The 16,247-nt window shown below is 39.2% G+C and overlaps 1 long non-coding RNA gene across 1 annotated transcript in view; it reads right to left on the bottom strand.

Moving 5' to 3' along the window:
- Positions 1-1,602: 1,602 nt before the first annotated feature.
- The window catches only part of LOC127222208 (uncharacterized), a 73,365-nt gene continuing 58,720 nt past the window's right edge, over positions 1,603-16,247 (bottom strand). The window contains exon 3 of the long non-coding RNA XR_007834531.1: positions 1,603-1,787. This is a non-coding gene — a long non-coding RNA (uncharacterized LOC127222208). The remainder of the gene's footprint in view (positions 1,788-16,247) is intronic.

The raw sequence follows: 16,247 nt of genomic DNA, 5'->3' as shown, positions 1-16,247 counted from the left end.
TTTTGGAGGAGGTGGGTCACTGAGGGGGGAATTTGAGGTTTCAAAATTCCATGCAAATCCAACTTAGCTTTCTCTGCCTCTTGCTTGTGAATCAGGTGTCAGCTCTCAGCTGCTTATCTAGAGCCCTGCCTGCCTGCCTGCCTGCCTGCCTGCCTGCCTGCTGCCAGGCTTCCTGCTGTGTCGTTCCTGGACTTGCTTTCTGAAACTAGAAACAAACACCAACTAAATGTTTTCTTTTATAAGTTGCCTTGGTCATGGTGTCTCTTCACTGCAATAGAACAATAACTAAGACACATCTTCACTTTTTCTTTTCCATCTCCTTAACTGGACTACTACTCATTATTTTTCTGGGATGCAAAACCTAGGTGCCAACTTCCTTTCCATTAAATCCTCATATCCAGTTCTTCAACAAGTCTTGTCCACTCTATGACCAAAATATGCCTTGAGAGATTTTTGTAGCTTTGCTACTGCCAACTAATGCAAACCTCAAGTGTTTTCATCCTACAGGGCAAATGCTTCTTTCTGAAGCTGTCTTGGCAAACAGATACTGTTGCTGTAGAATTTCTGTTAATATATATATGAACGTGTGTGTGTGTGTGTGTGTGTGTGTGTGTGTGTGAAGCTGGGAATAGTGGCACATGACTTTAATCTCATCATTCCAGAGGCAGAGATAGGTGAGTTCAAGGCCAGCCTTGTCTATGTTGTTAAATGAATTCCAGGCCAGCCAAGACTACATAGTAAAAAGTTTTCAGGAAAGAGAGAGAAAGAGACAGAGACAAAAACAGAGAAGAAAACTTCTAGAGAATCAGACACACCACACCGAACTTCATAATCATTTATTTAAAAAATTAAAGTTGAGAATAGTCTTTAAGGTAAAAAAAAAAAAAAATGTGAGTTAACAGCACAGTATTGTAGTAATACAGATCTCAGATTTCCATTGAAATTCATTGACAGTTTTTCTACATCTTGATACAAATATCTACAAATTCATATCCAATTTTTACAGAGAAATCAGAGTAGTTCATTGTACAAAAGAAAACTTCATAATTAGGAAAAATGCCACAGAGGTCAGGAGTTAAGAATAACATCATAGCTAAACCTTTGAAACAAGAGCCAGCTCCTTCATTACCTCTTCTTAACAGTCCTGTCTTCCACTGTACAATCTGATCTTCATTTGATCATAATTCAAAACACTGGGCTTGCTTTTTTGTTTTTGGCAGGGTTTCATGTAGCTCAGGTTGGCTCCAAACTTTCTACACTTGAGCTTCTGGTTACCTCCTGCCTCCAGCTCCAGAGCACTTGAATCCTAGGTGGGTACCATCAGAGCCATTTCCTATGTGCTGGGAAGCAAATTTTGCATCTACTAGGGCAAGTGCTCTGCCAACTGAGCTATATCCCTGGGGCCAGACACATTGAGCTTTGATTACATTTTACATCCAGTTGTCAAGTCCTGGGTTGGAAAAATAAAAGGTTCTATGAAGAGCAAACTAATTTAAATTAAATAGAACCTTTAGCATTAGGAATTAATTAGAAGTTACTATTTTATTTCCTTAATCAGTATTCCCAAGCATTTTCCAGTGCTTCACTACATCTAAACACTTGTCACACAAAGAAACCAGCTCTTTAGTAGAGCTTCTTCTACAAGGACCCCTAGGTGCCATCCATGGTCTAGCTCTAAAAACACAACATCTTGAGAGCTCCATTGAAGGTCCAGCAGAGATGGGTAGCTGTTCACACACTTTTAACTAAAGATAGAAACTCATCTTCTTCCGCCAAGCCCACAGCTTCTGGAGGGAAAGAAAAGAGGACATTATCCTGGCCAGCTAGATCAACTGAATCCACCCTGGCGCTCAGTGGGTGACAGATATCACAGCCAGATAACCCTTCCAACAAGACATACTGCTCAAACAGAACTTGAGCTCACATTCACGGTCACATCTATAAACATAGTTTTCAATTAAAACTGAGATCAGCCAATTTGAAACAAGGCATTGAAATACACAGCTTTAAGGATAGTGAGATGGCCTAGAGGGGAAAGGTGCTTGGCACCAAGCCTGATGACCTGAGCCAGATCCCTGGAACCCACACGGTAGAAAGAATTGACTCCCTCAGGCTGTCCTCTGACCTCCACAAACATGCCACAGGGCACACATGCACACCCAAGGCAAATAAGTGAGTGAAATCAATAAATAAAAATACAGCTTTAATAACTCCCTTAGTTTTTTAATTCACAGGCATACACGGACTTATAAAAAACAGAAAAGTATGCCAAGCTATTTATCACCCTTTCTGATTGGTAGCTGACATGTCTTCACACATCAGTCTTGCCCCAGTAACTGCTTTACAACATTGTATCACCAGATCTAGTAATCACTCCAGTTATCTTACCCAAGGTACTTTCACCCTTTAAAAAAAAAAATCAGGGCCATAGTTAAGCTAGCTCCAACTAGGTAAAGGGGAAGCGAACTAGATATGTTATCAATGTCTTGCTGCCAGACAAAACATGCAAATATTAGGACAGTTGCACAAGCAAACACAGAGGATACAGAGGAATGATTTCATGTGTTTTTCTTCACCTGAACACTTGTGCTTGCAATCAATTTAGCATTTGCTATTTGTTATGTTTTTTAAGACAAGGGGTTCTCTGCATAGCCCAGGCTGTCCTGGAACTTGCTTTGTAGTCCAGGCTGGCCTTAAACTCACAATGATCTGCCTGCCTCTACCTCCCTGTGCTAGGATTAAAGACAGGTGCACCACCACCCTGCTAGAATTTGCTACGTTTGCTCATGGACCTTTTCCCCTCCTAAAGAACCTTGTTAACTTGATTCCTATTGCTGTTTCCTATTTATTTCTTTCCTTTTTATTTTCTTGGTAAATCTATTTGTTGCATATAAAAATACTATATAAAATACAAATTAGTTATAAATGGGTAAGGTAGTGTTTGCACCACACTTAGGAGGTTGAAACAAGAGGATCCAGAGTTTGAGGACAGCTTGAGCTAGACAGTGGAACTCTGTCTCAAACAGATAAAAAACAAGTTGGTTATAAAGCCAAATGTAATAGAAAACAGCAAAGTAAACACCTAAGAACTGTCCTAAACACACTTTTTAACACAATTACATATAGACATACAGATATATATATATATAATTATATATATATACATACATATATATATAATACTGTTTAATTTGTCTTATTTTTAAGCTCTGTTTTATAAACATTATTAATGCATGCTGGGACATCAGTTCAGATCTTCCTTACAGAACTATGACATTTAATCTCCCATTAGCCAGAGTGCTGGTTGCTGAAGGCTCCCAGCTGTATCCCTCAGTGAGCATTGACTAGCCAGGGGATCTACTTCATCTCCTCTGCAATGGGAACTTGCATTCTGTGACTTGCTGTAGAACAATCCTTTTGTACACTGTGAAGATCTGTCACTGTGATTGGTTTAATAAAGAAGCTTGCTGGCCAATAGCTGAACAGGATAAAGTTAGGCCAGAGAACCAAACTGAGAATGATGGGAAGAAGGGTGGAGTTGGATGAGTCACCAAAAGTCACAGAGGGAGCAAGGCATGCTGGAGGACAGGTAAAGCCACAAGCCACATGGCTGTACATAGATTAATAGAAATGGGTTAATTTAAGTTTTAAAAGGTAGTCAGTAATAAGCCTAAGCTACTGAGCATTTATTATTAATATAAGCCTCATGTATTTGGAAGCTGCTGGCAGGACAGAAATCTCCACCTACAATGACAAGTAAGTACAGACTTACAAATGGACATCTCTGAAAAGCCTTCCCAGCTTCAGCACTCATATGACCTTGCCTGAGGCCTATATTGTAGATGGTCTCAGCTCAACTTATTTAGGTTAACCCTTCTTCCATCAGTCTCTGACAGATATTGTCCTTAGAGTACTCCATAATAGATCCCCAGTAAGCACATCTCAACCTCAGCATCTGTTCCCCCAAAAGCTTGTCATAGGTTTCAGTGTGTCTCTTCAGAAGACCTAGCCACCCTCCAACATAAAAGACATTCCTATTGGGCAATAGGGTCTTTGTAAATATAAAGAAATAATAATGAGATTTTACTAGGTGAGGATGGCTTTAAATCCAATCAACCCTTGTAGAGAAAATCAGAGATGGAGCAATACAGTGAGGTAGAGAGGAAAAAGCCAAGTGATGATAAAGGCTGAGTACAGTGAGGCAGACTCAAGCCAAAGAAGGCTAAAGAATGCTGACAACTACAAAATCTAGAAAGAAGCAAGAAACCTTTGCTAGACCCTTCAGATACAGTACAGCGTGGCTAACACCTGGATTTTGGACAGTTGAATTCCAAACAATAAAAATATATTTTTACCCTCCCCTGTTTGTGTGTGTTTGTGTGTGTGTGTAAGCCAAAGGTCATTATTAAGTGGCTTCCTCTATTGTTCTTCAGCTTAGTTTTTGAAACAGAACCCAGGGGTCACAAATTTGGATATATGGGTGGCTAATGAGCTCCAGAGATCTACCTAACTGTACTCCCCAGTGCAGGAGTTACAGGCATGTGCCACAGCACCCAGGTTTCACATGGGTACTAGAAATCTGACTAAGTTCTCATGCTTGTACAGCAAGAACTTTACCTCCTGACTGATCTCCCTAGCCCAAGAAACATCTGCTCCTTAAAGTTGTATCTATCTTGACAGGAAAAAGGTACTTTAGAGACATCTGTGATTTTCTCTTACCTAACAGAGTATTGAAAAGTTGTCTATTGGAACTATTGACTATTGAAAAAATGGTCACCAAGAAATCAAGTTGTCCCTAGAATATCAGCCAGAAATAACTGGCTAAAGTGTGAAACCAATAAGAAGGGAATTTGTCTTCTAGGACAATTTGTCAGACAATCTTGCTGAAGAGACTGGAGCAGAGACAATGATGGGTCAACAATGTGTAGGACCACGCCTTGACTTGACTTGACTTGTCTTGACTTGGACTTTTTAATTGGAGTATTGGCCATAAGTTGCTGAGCCTTACTTTGTTGTGGGTGCCAGGATTCAGGTGCTCTGATCGGAACACTCTGGTAACATAGTGGGACTAATTCTTCAAAGTCTAACCAGAGTAGTTCCATCTTGTAGCAAGCCATCATTTGTAGCTGTTCCATGTACTCAACTGTAGCACACAACAATAACTCTTCCCGCAACTGGAGAAGTCACTGCAGAGATCAACAGAATCTCTGATAGGGACAAGGAGGATGCAGATAACATGAAACACACAGAGTCAGATAGTGTCTGCTTTACAGTACCTGAGCCTGTAGTTACCTCTATTGCTTTAACAGTAGATAGAATTCTGAAACCAAGTTTGCATTAATTCTCTATAGACCTAGAGCCATATTAAATAGTAGCTTGATGAGTGAGTAGCAAACCTTTCAATGGGATAGCTGCCTATCAACCACTCACACTTCTGAAAGTAATCCTAATAAATTCATGTATTCTGCCAACCTGGACTTGTTAGAGTCTTTCTAGGGTCTACCTTTGCAGTTCAGATCTGGGGTATATAGAAGTTGTTTTTACACAGCTCCTCAGGAAAGCCACACAACAAAATCCAAGCAGTTTGTAGCAAGTTATTAGAGCAGCCCTCAGGAACCCATACATGGACTTCAGACACAAATGTGAGCAGTCCTCTGGATCTTTGTAGGCAAAGCAGTGCTGGAGATCAACAAACCTAAGGCTTCAAGCATGCTAGGCAAACACTTTACCACTTTACCAGTGAGCCATCCACCCAGCCCCAAACCCTTGCATTTTCCCTTAACATGATGCTTCTGAGAATTATGCTTTAGCTACAGCTACCACCATTGTTTACATACAGTTTTCCCCCAAAATGTTCTATGCAGACTTTATCTCAATGTAAAGGTTCTGAGAGCTAGCAAAACCAATTTGAGGTTACTCCCCCTAGAATGAATCAATACCTGTGTCTAGGGAGTAGATTAAATCTCAAGAGACTGGGTTTGACTGGATATGTTGGTGCACACTTTCAGTCACAGCTCTTGAGAGGCAGAGGTAAGCAGATGTCTGAATTCCAGGCCAGGCTTGTCTAAGAGTGAGCTTCTGGACAACCAGGGCTGTTACGCAGAGAAACCTTATCTCAAACAAAACAAAGCAACCAGAGACAGACAGACAGAAAGACAGACAGATAGAAAGACAGACAGACAGACAGACAGACAGACAGACAGACAGACAGACAGACAGACAGACAGACATGGGGCCAAGGGTGTTACCATGACAATGACTTATAAAGTTTAAGAACTCTTTGCTTGCTTGGTCCAGCCGTATATTCCCTTCATCTCTCGCTATATGATCTCTTCCACTTGTGCCCCTAGCATATGGCAATGATGGCTTGAGCTCCCTCTCATACACCTATCATTCAGAACTGTAGGCCAAAATAAACCTCTTTTATCTATGAAGCAACCATCCTCAGTCACTTAGTGACAAAGTTGACTAAGACAGTTTTGGGTTTCTAATTTTCTCATTTTCTGAGGAACTATCTCTCCAGAAATATCAATGTGTATATTTTTAAAACCTTACTGCACTCTAAAATGACTGTATCTGCTTAGTGATGTGCTGATATGTTGCTTAGATTCCTTTATTTTTAACATTTGAAGATTTTTTTATATAAATTTAAAAGTTTATTATATATTAGTTGCTTTCCATGTCAGACAGAATAATCACCCCTTAAGTATTCATGTCCTCATCTCTAACCCCTGTATTTAAGACTTAAGACCTTAGAATGATCTCCTTTTGGTGGTTATTCAGTTCTATTGGGTAATCCAAATAAACCTAATCTAGTACTACAGGTACCTAGATAACCTTTTCTAGTTTGAGACAGAAAAGAAGATGTGACAGCAGAATGTCCAGAGAGGTGCAATGTTGCTGGTTTTGAGGATGTAGAAGGCATCCATAAGCCAACAAATATGGGAATCTTCCAGCTTTAAGAGACAAATAAATGAATTTTCCTAGAATCTGCAGGAAGAAATGAAGCCCAGACACCTTCATTAAGTCTAATAACACCCATACTGGGTTTCTAGTCTCTAGACCTGTAATAAACGTGTGTGGGGTAGGTTTAAGTGATGCAACTGTGATCATCTGTAACAACAATACTGTTGAATGTAATGTGTGTTTGTGTGTACTCAAAGCATAGGGCCCTTTCTGTGAGGTGCCCTAATTCCATTCTATGACAAGGTTTCTTTTTGTTTAAAAAACACAGTTATTTCAAATTCATTTTCTGTGTATGAGTGTCTTGTTTGCACATGTGAATGTGTGTTATGTCTGTGAGTGGTGCCGTAGGAGGCCAGAAGAGAATATTGGATCCTCTGGCAGTAAAGTTATAGATAGCTGTGAGCAGAATATGGGTACCAAATCTTGACTTAGAGTTGATCCCAGCTGGACACCTGCTCAGGGCTTTGCACACCCATGTTACACAAATTCAGAAGGAAAGAAAAAACAAGAGCACATGTAGAACATCTGTTAAACACTTGGAAATAAAATTTAATAACCACAGGTTCAGTCAGGAAGAAACTTCTTTTTCCTCATATTTATGTGTGCATTGCATATGCACATGTGTGTGCATGTGTGGAGGCCAGGGGTCTACATCAGGTGTCTTCCTTGACTGCTCTCTACCCTATATGTTGAGGCAAGGTTGATGTGGGATGTTCTTTGTATGCTGTGAATATGCATTTCTTTTTAATAAATAAAGCTGTTTCTGCCATTGGCCAGGAAAAATATAGCTAGGCAGGAAATCCAAAAGATATAGAGAGAAGGAGGGAGGAGTCAGGGAGATACCATGTAGCTGCCAGGAAAAGAAGATGTGAGGTAACAAGCCACAAGCCTGATGGCAAAAATAGAATATTAGAAATGGGTTAATTAATAGGTAGAGCTAACCAGTAAGAAACCTGAGCCTTTGACCAAACAATTATATTTAATATTTTAGCCTGAGTGATTATTTCATAAGCAGCTGTGAGGACCTGGCAGGTGGGAAAGAAACTGGTCCAAGGGGATCAGTGGGACAAAGGAAAATATCCAACTACACAGGTTTTCTCTCTTGACCCCAGGGTTCACTGATTTAGCCTGTCTAGCCAGCCTGCTTGCTTCAGAGATCCTCTGTCTACACTTCCCACAAACTGGGGTTCAAGGCTGGCCACCACACCCACTAAGTATTTATGTGGGTGCTGAAGATCCAAACTCAGATCCTCATACTTACACAAGTGCTTTGACCACTGAGCCATCTCCCCAGCCTTTAGAGAAACTGCCTTTTATCAATACATCAGTAATTCTAGGGAACCGGTTATTTCCAACCTATATGCTGTCTTAGATAGTGCTTGGGAATTATCTTATTGGTGAGTAGTTCCAATTATCACTATCCCTGTATATTACATGTGTATATTAAGGCTATGGATGAACAGTCTTCAGCAAAGTCCCATGCTATGGGCCTTTTTTGGGTCTGGTTTACAGGAAGGGCAAAAGGCCTAATGTCAATGTTCACAAAGTCCTTCTGAATAATCTACACATTTATCATTTCATGAATGGGATATTTTAATCATTTAAATGGTAATGTTCAAAAAGATACTTGTTTTCCAAAGGCTATTTCTTATTCATAGAAGAGGTGAGATAAGCTGGCCTTAACATATGACAAGGCACTGTTTATAGAAATTGAATTCACTGCAAATTTATAGATAGGGAAAAACAAAGATTGTGGACAGATCACAAGTTTGAATACAGTTTGCAAGTACATAGAAAACACTGTATAAGCATGAGGAATGAGTTCAAATCCCCAGCACCCATCTAAAAAGCATGCACACACCACACACACATACACAAGAAAATAATAAACAATTTGAAATCCACTAACAATACTTCTTAGTTTCAAAAATTTAGCTGATAATAAAAAACACATCCATTTGTTTTAATGCTTTCCATACCATTTAGATTCCTTCTTGCTGTTCTAAGAGTCTGTCAGTGTTAGAGAGGCATCATCAGACTTTGTTAATTCTCAGACCATAATCCCTAAACTTCCTAGGCTTTTATTGTGCACAGACTGGATGTTCAAACCCCATGCAGACAGCTTCTTCCTTTCCCCGCCTGCAGGTGAGAATGTTCAATGATCCTTTATGCTCCTGAATGCCTACTCAGGAGTAGCTCAGCCTGTAAATGTGAACATTTTCCTGCACACTGGGCATGGCATTCTGACCTGGTCCATTACATTCCCCTGGGAATCTACTGTGGCTCCATGTTTAAATTTAATCACAACCCTGTCCTTGTGCAAACTTCATATCCGCTCTCTGTTTTGAGACATAAACTAAGTCTTAGTCTAAAAGGGGGATTTTTTTCTTTTTTGAGATGGTCTTACTATGTAGGCCTGGCTATCCTGAAGCTCACTATATTGACCAGGCTGGCCTTGAACTCACAGAGATACACTTGCCTCTCCTTCCTGAGTGCTGGTGTTAAGGGCATGACACCAGTTAAAATTTTGTATACATTAGGATGGGTTTTATAATAAAGGAAGTCTGTGATCTTGTTGGCTAAAGAACTTGGGTCTAAAATTTTAATCTCATCCATTTCCCATGGGAAGAAAATAATATATTGATGTACTGTAGCTTTAAATATTTATATATATCACAGAATCTAACTTAATCCTTATTTATTAATGAGAGAATAAATTGTTTATTAGTCTCTGTCAGTTTGAAAATAAATAGAAAATCAAAAACTAGGTCTGGGGAGAAGGCTTAGTGATGCTTAACAAGCATGAGAGCCTGAATTCAGATCCTCAGAACACATGGAAAAATCAGCCACCCATCCCCACGTGGTGCACATCTGTCATCTGTAACTTAGGGATTGCTGGTGGAGACATCAGGTCCCTGAAGTTCATTGGCCAGCCAGCCTATTTCAAAGAATAAACCAAACTTTTAATTCCTTTTAGTAAATAACACTGAAAGGCAGGGGGGGAAAGGAGGCATATAGCCTTTAGTTTTAAAAGAAACTATCAAATGTCCCCAAAGAGTTGGTACCCTCTTGCTATAGTCACTCCACATACACACAGTCTTGTCTAGTTGCTGTATAGTATTTCTTTTCTTTTTTTCTTTTTGGTTTTTTTGAGACATGGTTTCTCTGTATTGCTTTGGAGCCTGTCCTGGAACTCGTTCTATAGATCAGGCTGGCCTCGAACTCACAGAGATTCATTTGCCTCTGCCTCCCGAGTGCTGGGATTAAAGGCGTGTGCCACCAATTCCCTGGTTGTTGTGTAGTATTTTGATGTGACCTAATTAAGGTTACCTTTACCTTAAAAATGAAAATCTTTTTATATACTCATATGAAATCTACTTATCTTTGTAAGTTGTTCAAATAATACAAGACTTGAAGACTTCGGGGATTATCAAGAGAAAGAAGACATCTTTGGCTCATTTGTATAACAAGCAGGGTTTCACTGTGCGGCCCTGGCTGGCCTGCCAGGTAGGCTTCAAACTCAGGAAAATCTATCTGCTTATGCCTCCCAAGAGCTGGAATTAAAGGTGTGTGCCATTACACAAGACTCTTCGCTGTTTTATTGGACTGTTTTATTACTAGATTATAAGTCCATTATATATTCTGGGAAGCAGAATGTTTTGGAATGTTTTTAAAATATTTTTATAATTTTTTGAGAATTCCATACAACACATCTTGCTCATATTCACCCCAACCTCCCAGATCTACCCTTACCTCACCACCCATTCAACCTTAGTTTCACTTTTTTAAACTCCAAGTTGGCCAATTATTCTTGGAAGTAGGCATACACTGATGTGTGAACACACCATTCAACAATACTGACTCTTGAAGCTGGGAAGATGGATCTCTGTAAGTTTGAGGCCAGCCTGGTCTACACAGACAAGTTCCAGGACAGCCAGGACTACATAATAGAGACCCTGTCCCAAAAAATTAAAACAAGGGAAGAAAGGAAAAATGGGAGGAAAGGAGGGAGGGAGGCAGGCAGGGAAGGATGGAGGGAGGAAGAAAGAAAAAAGGAAAGGGGGAAGGGAGGGAGTGAGAGAAGGAAGGAAGCTGACTACCACTATTCCAGCAGCTATCACATTCCTTAGCTCTTTATGCTGGGATTGAGCAGGTCTTCCGCATGCAGTCACAATCCCTGTGAGTTCATATTGCAACTACTTGTTGTGTCTGGAAAAAATTTTTTTTGATGCTATCTACTACCTCTCACAATCTGGACAGCGGTTCTTCATCAGGTACTTTTCCATATGCATGGATTGCCTTTCATGTTCTTAACAGCACATAATCAAAACATATTTTTGATTTAAAAAATATTCATTGGTGTTTTGCCAGCCTGTTTGTCTGTGTAAGAGTGTTAGAAGCCCTGGAACTAGAGTTACAGACAGGTGGGAGCTGCCATGTGAGTTCTGGGATTTGAACCCAGGTCCTCTGGAAAAGTAGTCAGTGCTCCCAATTGCTGAGCCATCTCTCCAGCCCCAACTTTGATTGTTTTTAACTTTGATGAATTCTAGTTTATTTTTATTTTTATTTTTTTGCTATGATTCCTACTTTCTATGTCTTCTTGAAGAAAACTTTGCATTATTTAAGTTCACAGATTTTTAAAAAATTGTAGCTCTTACAATTTGGGCATGTGGCCATCACAAGTTAATCTGTGAACACAGTAGGAGGCACAGGACACGGATCTCTTTCTTCATGTGGACCAACTGCTTCTAGCAGCATTTGTTGAAAAAAGTCCTTCATCTATCTACTTTGCCTTCACATTTTTTGTTGAAAATCCCTTGGTGTTGTGTGTCTATCTCCACTTTGTAATGGCCATCAACTTATTCACTCACCACAATGTAAGAGTCAAAAAACCAGGTAACATTAAACCCTCCAACTTATCAACCTTGTCTTGGCTACTCCAGAGGGCCTTTTGAGTTTCCACATATATTTTAGAATCAGCCATTTTATTTCATAAAATATTTAGAGCTTGAGAAATTTTTGTTGGGACTGTAGTGGGCTTTTAGAGATTCATGTGAAGAAAGCTGAAGTCTTCACAGTGTCGAGTCTTTCAATCTATGAGTATGGAATGTCTTTAATTATGTACATATTCTCATTTCTGTTAACAAATTTGCAGTTTTTATATAAGTCATGGGTATAATTTCTTATATTTGACCTGAGGAATTTTGTATTTTCACTGGGGTTTTGGTTTCTTGTGCAAACTTAAGCATTTTTAAAGAACTTAATACAACCCTCAGTAAAGGCCATAGCAATTTTGGCATTGAATAGAATGAGAGCATCTTTGACCATGCTTTTCCTTCATTAACTGTCCATGGGCTTTCATGTACCTGTTCCAATTGTCTGACATATCTATTGGAACATTCTCTTGCCCAACACTTTATGTACATTTAAATTTTACACTGGTAGTATTAAGCAATAGGTTCCATTGTTTATTACTTCTGAAAGACACTACATTTTAAAATACAGATTTACCTTATTTATATGTGTGTGCCTGAATGTGTGTATATATACCACATGTGTGCAAAAATCTGCAGAGGCCAAAAAGTGTTGAATTAGTGGGTGATGGGAACTAAACCCAGGTCCTCTTGAACAATTGTCAGTGCTCTTAACCATAGAGCCATCTTTCTACTCCCAATATTTCTAAAAAGACCACATATTGTGAATATAGGGGGTCATCTTTCACTTCTACCAGATTCATGGTACTACATATTTATCCACTATATCATATCTACAAAACTCCACAGTGATGGATGTTATGTTGGAATTAAGCCTTTGCTATCAACACTGTGATGGTTATAGTGTTTACTTACCCCCCTTTTATTTATTTATTTATTTTTATTTTTTTTGGTTTGTTGTTTTTGTTGAGACAGGGTCTCTCTGTGTAGCTCTTGCTATCCTGGAACTTGTTCTGTAGACTGGTTGGCCTTGAAATCAGAGATCCACCTGCTTCTGCTGGGACTAAAGGTGTACACCACCACCCCGCTGTATTTGTTTCTTTATGCATTTACACCTAGAAGCAATATGTGTATCCATTGGATTATGGTCTGCCAAACTCTTCAGGACAGCTTTACTACTTTACTCACAAACCCTGAGATATTTTATGATTCGTCTAATGTTTTAGTCTACTGGGTAAAAAGAATAGTCATTTTAATTTGGGTTCCTCCGGTTACTAATGAGTGTGAGCACACACTTTTATGTTCATAGCTCATTAGACTTACTCTTCTAAAAACTGCCTGTTTATAATCTCAGACAGTTGTCCTATTGGGGCCTTTATTTCATTATTTTTATGACCTTGGCATTCTTTGTCTCTTGCAAATGCTAGTTATTTGTCAAATTTAGAGGTGACATATAGGTTCTCATATCATTATCTGTTAGAAGATATAAAATATTTCCTTGCAGGCCAGCTATCCTGGAGAACACAGCACAGCAGAAACAGAAGTCTTTCCTCAACATCCTGGAGAACTGCTTCCTGAACATTGTGCTGCATACAGCAGCACACATGAACCTGTATTCCCTCACATGCCAAACACAATAACAGTAATTTTAAATTAGCATGAAGTAAATAAGAATAATATGAGCTACATAGGATCTTACCAGGGAATAGGCCATTACATAAATATTTTAAAGTTAAGTTCATTATAGAATATTAAAATAGAAAATTGTTCAGGAAGCAACATATTTTTTAAAAAAGTTGTTTTGTGTCTACAAGGCCACAGGAGGGCATCTGGACCCCTGGAACTGCAGCTGTGGTGCCTGTGAACCTGCCCAATATGAGTGCTGGGAACCAAACTCCAGTGTCTTGAAAGAGGTGAGTGCTTTAACCTCTGAGTAATCTCTCCAGACTCCCAGGAAATAATTCTAGCAAATGGTACAGAATACTTGAAAGTGACTGTCTTCATATTAACCCTGTAGTAACAGGCCTTTTTTCTATTATACATTGCACATACTCTCTATCTTTGGGCAGTAATGAAACACACAGAAACAAACTGGCCACTCTTACTACAATTTCACTGAAAATACAAAGCTTCCTCATCAAAAACAAAACAAAAACTCAACCAAAACTCCCTGGAAACAATTTCAAATGGAGAAATACAGACTCCTGGGTTTCCACTAAACTACAAAGGTAGTTTACAAATACTGTTAGATTAGCACAGCATAGGGGGGCGCTTTATCCTATTGTGAACTTGAGATTTTAATTTTATTTTAAAATGTGTGTTCATGAGTGCAGGTGCTCATGGAGGGTAAAGGAATTGCAGGCAGCTCTGAGTGACCCTGTGTGGACACTAAGAACCAAACTCCAGTCCTCTGTAAAAGCAGTGCCCATATTAACCACCAAGTCATAGCTCCAGGATTTAAAATTTTACTTAATTTTTTCTTTATCTGCATGTATGTGTACGCATGTCTTAGCATATATGTGGAAGTCAGAGGACAAACTGTGAATCGGGTCTATCCTTTCACAATGCAGGTTCCAGGAGCTGAAATCGGATCATCAGGCTTGGTGGCAAGTACCCTTCCCCTTCACTAAACCATTTCAAAGACTAAAGTCAAGAATGTTTTAGATCATCCTGATAAATTTCCACAATGTACTCATTTCATAAGTGTCAGGTAAGAAGTCTGTTCAGACTCTTTGTATGTGTATGTGTGTGCACCTGTGTGTAGGTGCACCTGCCCATGTGAGTCCATGTTTACAAAGGCTAGGTTTGGGTGAGCACTTTCCACCTTATTTTGTCAGAAAGGGTAGGATCTTTCAATAAACCTGGAGTTCACTATTTCTGATAGACTGGCTGTCAGTGAGCCCCTGGGATCCACAGGTCTCTACTACCCCAGCGCTAAGGGTTACAAATATGCTCTTGGGACAGCTTTCTATGTGGGTGAGAGGTATCTGAACTCTGGTCTTCCTGCTTGTGTAGAAATCCTTTACCCAGCAAGCCATCTTCCTAGGTCTTCTTCAGACTTCCTTTGAAAAAAGGCAATCCATACCACTGCCTTCACAGTGCCAAGTCTGCATCAAAGAAAAGGAAACTACAGCTTTCTATTCTGAATTTTCTTTCTTTTTTTTTTATAGACCAAATTCTGGTTAAGACTTAACAAAGTCAATGACTCATTTTTTTCCCCTAGAATAACACACTTAAAGCCTTTTAAGTATAAAAATATAAGATGAGAAGGATTCCTTATTAATTCCTTATTAATGTCATGTTCCTATGATGAATGTGTTTAAGCAACCAAAGCATGATTTTGAAGAAAAACATCCAAAATAAAAATATTTAAATTACGTTGTTTTGTGACAATACTGTACTCTGTAACACAGGTTGACCCCAAACTCGTGGCAATGGTCCTGCCTCAGCCTCTAGTGAGCTAGAGCACTTCAATGAGTGAAGATGTTTGCTATTAAGCCTGACAATCTGAGTTTAAACCTTGGGATCCACATTATGGAAGGAGAAAACTAACTTCTATAAGTTGTCCTGATTCTGCTCTACACAAACCTACACACACACACACACACACACACACACACACACACACAACTAAAAATACAACTAAGTAAATTAACCATTGGTATTACTTCACACTTAAAGGAATTCCATTGAAGTCTTCTAAAACTTAAGTTCCAAATGACAGTTTTGGCACATCAAGTATAACCTTAGAAATACAAATAAACAGAAAATAAAAGTGGATCCTACCATATATTCTTTTCCGAAACAACTACCACTGCTACAGTATAACACAGAAGACATTCCATAGCAGTCACAGGACCAGAATGCAACAATGGGAAGCACAATTCCAATTAGAAGCTTTAGAGATTAAATACCAGGATTCTCCGGTGTACAAATCTCACTTTTCTAGATAGAAATGCTATATACTTATATAAATATCCAGACATGCTCTGTACTAACACAAAGATTACGCCTTACTGAAGTCAGTACCTTGTCCTTGCCAAAACACCTTTGGAACACTTCCTAATGCACTATTTAACAAGTCAGAGGTAACTGTAACTTCCTTCAAAGCAGATTAACTCTGTACTTGTGATACTTTAGAATGAGTCTGCAAACCCACCAGCTGTGAACATTTGGCCTTCCCAGACACAGAGCCAGTTTTTGAGGATCAGTGCATTCTGCCACACCCCCACAGTAAGAAAACTGGATACTATAGATAGTTTTAAAAGAAATTTCTCAATCTTTAACTCAACTGGCAAATGAGTTAAATTAACAAAATTTAACAGTTAGGATAAAGGAGGGTGTGAT

This window comes from Phodopus roborovskii, unplaced genomic scaffold (genome assembly GCF_943737965.1).
Source record: "Phodopus roborovskii unplaced genomic scaffold, PHOROB, whole genome shotgun sequence".
Classification (NCBI taxonomy): domain Eukaryota; kingdom Metazoa; phylum Chordata; class Mammalia; order Rodentia; family Cricetidae; genus Phodopus; species Phodopus roborovskii.
Note: the sequence above shows the minus strand (reverse complement) of the source record. Positions and strands in the feature narration are given on the sequence as shown.